This window comes from Phyllostomus discolor, chromosome 4 (genome assembly GCF_004126475.2).
Source record: "Phyllostomus discolor isolate MPI-MPIP mPhyDis1 chromosome 4, mPhyDis1.pri.v3, whole genome shotgun sequence".
Taxonomy (NCBI): Eukaryota; Metazoa; Chordata; class Mammalia; order Chiroptera; family Phyllostomidae; genus Phyllostomus; species Phyllostomus discolor.
Genome location: NC_040906.2, coordinates 86515862 through 86526320, shown reverse-complemented (window position 1 = coordinate 86526320; position 10459 = coordinate 86515862). Strand labels below are relative to the sequence as shown.

The following is a 10459-nucleotide window of genomic DNA, read 5'->3' as shown; positions in this document are numbered from 1 at the left end:
GGAGAAGCAAAATAACTTAAATGCATGACCCATGGACATGAACTAAGGGAGGAGATTGCTGGGGGAAATGGGCATGACAAGCAGAGGGGGACAGAGAAGGAAAATTAGAACAATTGTAATAGCATAATCAATAAAATATACTTGAAAAAACTGAAAAAAATTATCTCCTGTCCTCATGTAGCTAAGCAAATATAGACCAGAATTTATTATCAGTGATGGTATGGGTTTTTGTGGAAAACTTAAGTGGTCTGAATAATTTTAAACTGGTCCATGAAGTGAGGTTTATCACTGATAAATGGGCCAGTTATTTTAACTTGGCAACATATCCTTGACTTAATAAATAAATTTGTTCTAGAAAATTTGTCTGTAGAGTGAAACTTGCCTTTGTTTCTGGTAACTTTCAATATAAAATTTAACACCTTTTCTGGTGGGAAAAATCATTTAAATTGAAACTTTTATGGTTGTGCCATGTAAGCAGCAAAGGAAAGGAAGAAAGGAGATTTGTGTTCACCTGGTTTGTGCAGTCCAAATAGCAGCTTCTTATCTCAGCAATATTTGGGAAACTTTCCCAGCTAGAATGCACTTTTTTTCAACTTGTAGCATCATTTATTTTTTTTTAGATTATAGATACAATTAACTGTAGCAAGACAGTGCTCAATACTATTTAAGCCTCATTTTAAGTTCTTTAAACTAGCTCATCATGTGTAAATGTGAATTCACATTTCAGTAAAAATGGAAAAGAGAATTTGATATTAACAAAACTTTTTTTAAGATTTTATTTATTTATTTTTAGAGGTGAAGGGAAGGAGGGAGAGAAACATCAATGTGTGGTTGCCTCCCCTGCTCCCCCTGCTGGGGACCTGGCCTGCAACCCAGGCATGTGCCCTAGACTGGGAATCAAACCGTGACCCTCTGGTTGACAGGCCCGCGCTCAATCCACTGAGCTACACCAGCCAGGGCGATATTAACAAATTTAATCAATATTGATGTTAACTACAAAGTTTTATGAAACATGTGGAGTTTAATATACCAGAATTTTGCCTTTATAGCCTAGCTTACACATAAACGATTATTTTATTTGTCTTAACTTATTTTGTGTTTAACCAACGGCCTTCCTACAGCTTTTAGTTCACAAAGAGATTCCTCCCCTTAGGACAAAGTAAAAAAAGAAAAATTCCCACCCTCCCAAAAAAAGCCTAACAGAATTATCCAATTCTGAATCATCAGGAAATACAACACCAGAAATAGGTTATGGGCTACTCTTAAATCTTTTAACCTAAATATAAAAGGAAGTTACAGTGTTGACAGAAAAAACACACAGTTTCTCATTAAACTTCATTTTAATGGGTATCAAAATTCTGTGACAGATTTTGGTCAAGTTGTTTCCATTAAAAAGTACTGATTTTAAAAACTAATAACTTAAAAATTGCCACACACACACACACGCACACACACAAAACCCCAAATGGTCCACAAAACATTTTCCTTTCCTTCTGAAGGTTTTATGATGCATTGTAATCATTAACCAGTACTTTGCTATTAAACTTAAGTGGCCAATTGAGACAAATAGTTCTGAGACTGTTCTTCCATCACTGATTAAAGCTGGGGTGACAGGAGTTGGGGATAATATTCATTTAATCTCCTAAACTTTCTGGGCAGACTTGGTGACTTTGCCAGCTCCAGCTGCCTTCTTGTCCAAGCTTTGATAACACAGCAACTGTCTGTCTCATGTCAGAAAGAGCAAAGCAGCCCAGAGGAGGACAGGCAAAGAAGCTCTCAGCACACGTGGGCTTGCCAGGAACCATATCAATGATGGCAGCATCACCAGATTTTAAAAACTTTGGTCCACCTTTCATCTTTCTCCCAAAGTGATGATCATTCTTTTCCTTCAGCTCAGCAAATTTGCAAGCAATATGACCTGTGTGATAATCCAGAACAGTGCATATCCAGCACATATTTGGCCTGGATGGTTGAGGATAATCACCCGAGCTGTGAAGACAGGTGCTTCCATTGGTGAGTCATTTTTGCTTTCACCAGCCACATTGCCACAACGAACATCTTTGACAGACATGTTCTTGACATTTAAGCCCACAATGGCATCAGGAAGAGCTTTACTCAAAGCTTCATGGTGCATTTCAACAGACTTTACTTCAGTTGTAACTTTGGAGCAAAGATGACCACCATGCCAGGTTTGAGAATGGGAGTATCCACTTGGCCCACAGGGACAGTACCAATACTACCAATTTTGTAGACATCCTGGAGAAGCAGATGCAGAGGCTTGTCAGTTGGACAAGTTGGTAGCAGGGTACAATCCGGTGCTTCAAGCAGTGTGGTTCCACTGGCACTACCATCTTTATGGGTGACTTTACACCCCTTGAACCAAGGCATGTTAGCGCTTGGCTCCAGCATGTTGTTGCCATTCCAATCAGAAATTGGCAAAAATGCTACTGTGTCAGGGTTGTAGACAATTTTCTTAATGTAGGTGCTGACTTTTTAAACAATTTCCACCTATCTCTTCTGGCTGTAAGGCAGCTCAGTGGAATCCATTTTGTTAACACCAACAATCAGCTGTTTCACACCCAGTGTATAAGCCAGAAGGGCATGCTTACAGGTCTTCCCATTCTTGGAGATACCGGCTTCAAACTCACCAACACCAGCAGCAGCAATCAGAGCAGCACAGTCAGCCTGAGATGTTCCTGTAATCATGTTTTTGGTAAAGTTTAAGTGTCCTGGGGCATCAGAGATGGTCGCGTAATACTTGCTGGTTTTGAATTTCCATAGGGAGATATCAATGGTGATGCCACACTCACATTCACCTTTCATTTTATCCAAGACTCAGGCATACTTGAAGGAGCCCTTCTCCATCCCAGCAGCCTCCTTCTCAAATTTCTTGATGGTTCTTTTGTTGATCTCCCCACATTTTGTAGATCAGATGATCAGTAGCGGTAGACTTGCCGAAATCTAAATGTCCAATAACCACAATGTTGATGTGAGTCTTTTCTTTTCCCATTTTGGCTTCATTTAGCGGAGGTTTTCTCAACCACTTGTGTTCTGGTGGCAAACCCAATGAGGAAAAAAAAAGCTTAAATGTACTTCTTCATAAGAATAGTTTCCTGCTCTCCTTCATCTAATATCTTTTTTTTTTTTTGCCTCTGACCAGAAATTTCTTTTTTTTTTTTTTTTTAAAGATTTTATTTATTTCTTTTTAGAGAGGGAAGGGAGGGAGATAGAGAGAGAGAGAGAGAAACATCAATGTGTGGTTGCTGGGGGTCGTGGCCTGCAACCCAGGCATGTACCCTGAGTGGGAATCGAACCTGCGACACTTTGGTTCGCAGCCCGCGCTCAATCCACTGAGCTACGCCAGCCAGGTAGAAATTTCTAACCTTTCTAATTTTGTCTTTTCCTGTTTACCTATGGAATGTAGAGCTGCAAATATACATCACATTTGCCGTGGCCAGGTATCCTGGAAATATGGCTAGATATTATTTAATGAATTTAAAGTTTATTCTTAAATAAGATATATTTAATTTACAGGGTTAAGTGCATTTAAAATGATTGTTGGAATAATCCCCCATTTCTGTGCTGCTTTTATGGGGGAAAAAAAACCCAAACCACTTAGCACTTAATTCCACATGTTCCCTCTCCATCTGCCCAAAATACAGTAGTCCCTTGGTGGGCAGGCAGCACATCTTACATTTCTTTAGTATCTTTGATAGATCTTGGTTCTTTGCTGGACACAGAGTAATGATTTGTATTGCTTTCTTGTCAGTTATGCCCACACCTGGCACAAGTTACCTCTCCCATTTACTGACATAGCTATGAGTTGCTTCCACACCTGAGAATGAGCAGATTGAAAATGAGGACTGCTTCTGACTCATGCCTATCACTCCCACACTCAACAACATTATGCCTGGTGTTTTGTGGGTGGCTAGTGAATGTGAGATATATAAACAAATGAATGACCATTTATTTTTATTTACTTAACTACTTTATTTTGATGTTATTGTGACACTACTGTCAGTACAACAAGCCCTCAAATAATGTCATTTTTGTTATAATATTGATGAGAATCCATGGAAACTTAACTCCTATTTATATCAATTAGCATATGGTAAAACTTATTTTGTTGGCTTAAAATTACAGAACCTATCAACTACATTAAACAGAGACTTACAGGTCTTGGCTGGTGTGGCTCAGTTGATTAGAAAGACATCACAGAGCTGAAGGGTTGTGGTTCAATTTCCAGTCAGAGCACAAGCCTAAATTGTGTGTTTAATCTCTGGTATATGCACATATGATCCCAGGTCCAACTGCATATGAGAGGCAACCAATTGATGTTTCTCTCTCTCCTTTCCTCTTTCTCTAAAAAGCAATGAAAAAAATGCTCTTGGGTGAGGAAATAAATAAAGACAGTATATACAAGCTTTGCTTTCAAGGAGTATGTGAGATTTATGGCATGTAACCTTCTTTTTTGCTCTACCAGACCAGCTTTGACCTGTCTTAAAGGATAAATTTTTCCCTGAAAGATTTCCTGAATCTTGAGTAAATGGTGGCCTTTGCCTGCCTGCTACTTGCACAAAATGAGGTACAAATTACTGCTATGTTCATTACTTTCATACATGCACCTGGCAGTATGCTGAGTTCCTTAACACTTGTGTTAACATCAAACACAATTGTTTGATGTTTGTCAGCTGACAGTTCCTCTCCCCACACTGCACCTATGGAGAAGACCATGGTCACAGGAGAGACCCAATAGAACACCATTCCCCACACTTTAGCTCCATGTGTTCTCCCTGAGCCAAAGATTTGTGTTGTTCCTGGAAAGGGCAGTACTATCATGCTACCTAATTGAGGCTTTCCTTCTATGTAAAAATAGAACAGAATGGTAGAATAGAATGGAAGAGAAGAGAAGAGAAGAGAAGAGAAGAGAAGAGAAGAGAAGAGAAGAGAAGAGAAGAATAATTCAATAGAAATTTCTCATCTAACATCATGCCATGTCTTGTGTCTTTAATTGCATAAACTGAATTCCTGTGGCTTAAGGGACAAAATGTTTTTAAAATAACATAGATTTTCAAAAATGCCTGGCTTATGTCTTCTGGCTACATAATAAAGACCTCCATTCTATCTCTGGATCCTGTGGTTTGTCTAAGAAGTCTGGGGCATGGCTCTTCAGGGGTCCAGTGTGTTGTCTTGTTTCATCCCTTTTTGAGGTCTGGTGGCAGAATCCTTAGTCTTGTCATAAATCATAAAGAGAGCTTTCTCATTTAGGGACATCACCCTTCTCTAGGTATCACATGGATACACCATCCCTGCAGACTTTCTGGTGCTCAGGCCTCCACAGAGTTGGCAAGCTACATTTTGTCTGTCTTGCTGTATAACACTTGGTTCTCTGGGCCCTTAAACAACATTGATATTATTCTGTGTCCTGCACATTTCTTTATGAAGAAAACTTCTTCAGTTTTCACTGATGCCTTCCATCTCAGAATTCAGGCCTTGTGAATGTGGCTGAGTGAGTGGGGCAGAGGCCATTGGGTCTCCTCCATGGCTACTGATCCTCTCAGTGTGTATGCAGTTAAGTCATTTTTGTCTTGAGGTCTCTTTCTGTGGTGCAAAATGATATCTGAAGGCCAGAAGGGACCAGTTCCTCAGACAGGCCAGCCTCTGAATCCCAGAGTCTCTTAATCTAGGATGAAATTTCTGCAATGATAATCCATCAAGAATGAAGTAGAGATTCAAATAAAAAATGGTCAGTGATATCATGGAGTGAACATCTGTCCACAGATTACTGCTCTTGTGCATCTGGTTGTGGCACATGAGTCAGCATTATCTGCAGAGAGATCAAGACAGTGGTGTGCACTCGGCAGCACACAGCTTCAGGGACAGTCCAGGGGCTGGGTCCCAGTCTGTCTTCTTCCCACCTATGTGTAGTTGGCAAGTGTTATAACTCTTTCAGCCTCTGATATCTTATCTAAAAATAAGCGCGATACTCAGCTCCTCACATTGTGAAGATTAGAAATAATGAACACAACATCTAGCACTTATTGAATGCTCAACTAATATGATGGCTCCCTCTCCATTAATTTAGAAGGAATTTATAATCCAATGAGTGAGATCAAACTGCACTTAAAGCTTTCCAATTAAGATTAAATAAAGTATTTTAAAAATAGGAAATAACTTCTGTGCTTTAGAGACTCAACTTAAGTGGACAGCAGGATAGTTTTCTCTTAATTAGGGAAATGGCTAATATACCAACTTAGTGAAATCTGAGTCAGGAGAGGTTTTAGAGATTTCTTGACATCTCTCCTAATCCCAACAGCCATTGTAAAGTTTTCTAGAGTTCTTCCAATTAATATTCATGCCTTTTATGGTAGTAAGGGATCATTACAGAGTCATCAACCCCCTGAATTATTTTCTGGAAATGCTCAAAAGCAAACAGTTCCATGAGATTCGACTCTGCTTGGTTATGCCCAACCCTGAGAAGGCTACATGAGGGTGCCCATATGCTATAACAATTATCTGTGTGCTAATTTTTGAGTCAAGTGGAAAGTGGGAACAGAGTTTTGAACAAATTTGGTAAACCACAGTACCTTGGGAAGCACTAATTAAAAGCATGAGAAAATGCTATTTGGAGTGCGTAAAGATTGATAAAGACATCCTTTTGTACTTTATGGCACATAATATTATTTTTTATATTTCCAGAATTGCATAATGACATGTTTCCCCAAGGAATGCATCACCTTTTTCATCATTTACACTCTGTTTAAGTGGAGTAAAGAATTCTCTAAATGTTATAAAAAATAGATCGATTTTAGCAGTTTAATCCGAATGATTTATTTTTCTTGCTCCTTTAGCAGACTTTTTTTGTTTTGCTTTATTTTTTATACTTTATTTTATTTTATTATTTCTAAACATTTTTTATTGTTGTTCAAGTACAGTTTTCTGCCTTTCCCCTCCACCCCTCTCTGCTAACCCACCCTTCTCCACCTCCCTCCCCTGTTTGCACGCCCCCACCATGTTATTATCCATGTGTCCTTTATAATTGTTCCTGTAAACCCTTTACCCTTTTCCCCCATTATCCTCTCCCCTCTCCTCTCTGGTCACTGTCAGCCTGTTCTCAGTTTCAATGTCTTTGGCTATACTTTCTTTGCTTGGTCATTTTGTCTATTATGTTCCTATTAATGGTGAGATTATATGGTATTTCTCCTTCACCCCCTGGCTTATTTCACTTAGCATAATGTTCTCCAGTTCCACCTGTGCTGTCACAAAGGGTAGGAGATCCTTCCTTCTTTCTGCTGTGTAGAATTCCATTGTGTAAATGTACCAGAGTTTTTTGATCCACTCATTTACTGATGGTCAATTGGGTTGCTTCCAGCATTTGACTATTGTAAATCATGCTACTATGAACATTGGAGTGCATAGGTTCTTTTGGATTGGTGTTTCAGGGTTCTTAGGATATAATCCTAGCAGTGGAAATTCCAAGTCAAAAGGCAGTTCCATTTTTAGTTTTCTGAGGAAATTCCATACTGTTTTCCATAGTGGTTGCACCAGTCTGCATTCCTACCAACAGTGCACTAGGGTTCCCTTTCCTCCACATACTCTCCAACACTTGTTGTTTGTTGCTTTTTTTATGATGGCCAATGTCACCATTTTAAAGTCATATCTCATTGTGGTTTAATTAGCATCTCTCTGATGGCTAGTGATACTGCACATCTTTTCATATGTCTCAGAACTGTCTGTATGCCCTCTTTGGAGATGTGTCTGTTTAAGTTCTTTGTCCATTTTTTTTTAATTGGGTTGCTTGTTTCACTGGAGTTGAGTAATGTGAGTTCTTTAGAATTTGGAGATCAAACCCTTGTCTGAGGTTTCATCAGCAAATATGGTTTTCCATATACTTGGTTCTCTTTTCATTTTAATGCTGTTTTCTTTATTCATGCAGAAGCTTTTTATTTTGATGAGATCCCATTTGTTTATACTTTTCTTTATGTCCCTTGCTCTAGGGGACATATCAGAGAAAATGTTGTTGTGTGGAGTATCTGAGATTTTCCTATGTTCTCCTCTAAGACTTTAATCATGTCACAACTTATATTTAAATCATTTATCCACCTTGAATTTATTTTTGTGTATGGTATAAGTTGTTGCTCGAGTTTCATTTTTTTTTTTTTTTTTGCATGTAGCTGTCCAGCTCTCTCAACATCATTTGTTGAAGAGGCTATTTTTGCTCCATTTATGCTGCTGTCATTTTTGTTGAATATTAATTGACCATAGAGATTTGGGTTCATTTCTTGGCTCTGTATTCTGTTCCATGCTTCCATGTGTCTCTTCTTATGCCAGTACCATACTGTTTGATTACAGTGGACTTGTAATAAAGTTTGATATCAGATATTATGATCCCTACTTTTTTATTCTTCTTTCTCAAAATTGCAGCAGCTATTCAGGGTTGTTTATGATTCCATATAAATTTTTGAAGTCTTTGTTCTATAAGTGTGAAATACACCATTGCTACTTTAATAGGTATTGCATTGAATTTACAAATTGCTTTGGGTGGTACGGACATTTTGATGACGGTAACTCTTCCAGTCCATGAACAAAGTATATATTTACACTTGTTTGTGTTTTCCTTAATATTTTTCTTCAGTGTTGTGTAGTTTTCTGAGTACAGGTCTTTTACCTTCTTGGTTAGACTTATTCCTGGTATTTTATTTTTCTTCTTGCTATATCAAATAGGATATTTTTCCTGATTTCTGTTTCTGGTATTTCATTGTTGGTGTATAAAAATGCCTTTGATTTCTGGATATTGAGAAGTTTTTGGGTGGAGTCTATACGATTTTCTATGTATCATGTCATCTGCAAACAATGACAGTTTTGTTTCCTCTTTTCCAACTTGGATGCCTTTTATTTCCTTTTCTTGTCTGATTGCTGTGGCTAGGACTTCCAATACTGTGTTGAATAGATGTGGTGAAAGTAGACAACCTTGTCTAGTTCTGATCTTACTGGGAAAGCTCTAAGTTTTTTCCCATTGAGTATGAAGTTGGCTGTAGGTATTTCATATATGGCCTTTACTATGTTGAAGAATGCTCCCTCTATTCCCACTTGGCTGAGTGTTTTTTATCATAAATGGGTGCTGTATCTTATCAAATGCTTTCTCCACATCTATTGCTATGATCATGTGTTTTTTGTCTTTGCTTCTGTTTATGTGATATATTATGTTTATTGATTTGTGACTATTGTACAATCCTTGCATCCCTAGGGTGAATCCCACTTAGTCATGGTGTATGATCTTTTTAACATATTGCTGGATGCAGTTTGCCAATATTTTGGTGAGGACTTTAGTGTCTGTGTTCATCAGCAATATGGGCCTGGAATGCTCTTTCTTTGTTGTGTCTTTATCCGGTTTTGGGATTAGGAGGATGCTGGCTTCATAAGAAGAGTTTGAAAGTCTTCCATCTTCTTGAATTTTTTTGAATAGTCTGTGAAGGATAGAGGTTAGTTAGCTCATGTTAAATGCTTTGTAGAATTCTGCTTTAAACCTGTATAATCCAGGGCTTTTGTGTGTTTAGAGTTCATTGATTACTGTTTCAATTTCAACTGCTGTTATTGGTCTGTTCAGGCCTTCTGCTTCTTCATTCAGTTTTGAAAGATTATATTTTTCTAGAAATTTGTCCATTTCACCTAGTTTTTAAAAATATTTTACTTATTTATTTATTTAGAGTGAGAGGAAGGGAGGGAGAAAGAAATGGAGAGAAACATCAATGTGTGGTTGCCTCTTACATGGCCTCTACTAGGGCCATAGCCTGCAACTAGGTATGTGTCCTGGCTGGCAATTGACCTGGTGACTCTTTTGTTCACAGCCTGAGCTCAGTCCACTGAGCTACACCAGCCAGGGCCATTTCATCTAGATTTTTAAACTTCTTGGTATATAGTTCTTGGTAGTAATTTCTTACAATCTTTTGTATTTCTGTGGTATCAGTTGTAATCTTTTCTCTTTCATTTCTGATTGTGGTTATTTGGGTCTGCTCTCTTGTTTTTCTTGCTGAGACTGCTTAAAGGCTTGTTGATTTTATTTAGCATTTCAAAGAACCAGCTCCTGTATTTATTGATTTTTAGAATTGTACTTTTAGTCTCTATGTCATTTGCTTCTGCTCTGATCTTGGTTATTTCCTTCCTTCTTCCTGCTCTAAGCTGTCTTTTGTTGTTCTTCATGTTCTTGTGGGTGTAGAGTTAGCTTGTGTGTTTGAAACATTTCTATTTTTTTAGGTAGGCCTGTATCACTATGAACTTCCTTGTCAGACTGCCTTCACTATGTCCCATAAGTTTTGGGTTGTTGTGAGTTCATTTTCTTTTGTTTCCAGAAACTTTTTGATTTTCTCCTTGTCTCATTTTTGACCCATTCATTAATAGAATGCTAATCAATCTCCATGAGTTAGGGATTTTTTGTGTTTTTTTCTTTTGGTTTCTAGTT

The 10459-nt window shown here is 38.1% G+C and overlaps 1 pseudogene; it reads right to left on the bottom strand.

Moving 5' to 3' along the window:
- Nucleotides 1–1611: 1611 nt before the first annotated feature.
- Nucleotides 1612–3032, bottom strand: LOC114494335 (annotated as a pseudogene).
- Nucleotides 3033–10459: the final 7427 nt, after the last annotated feature.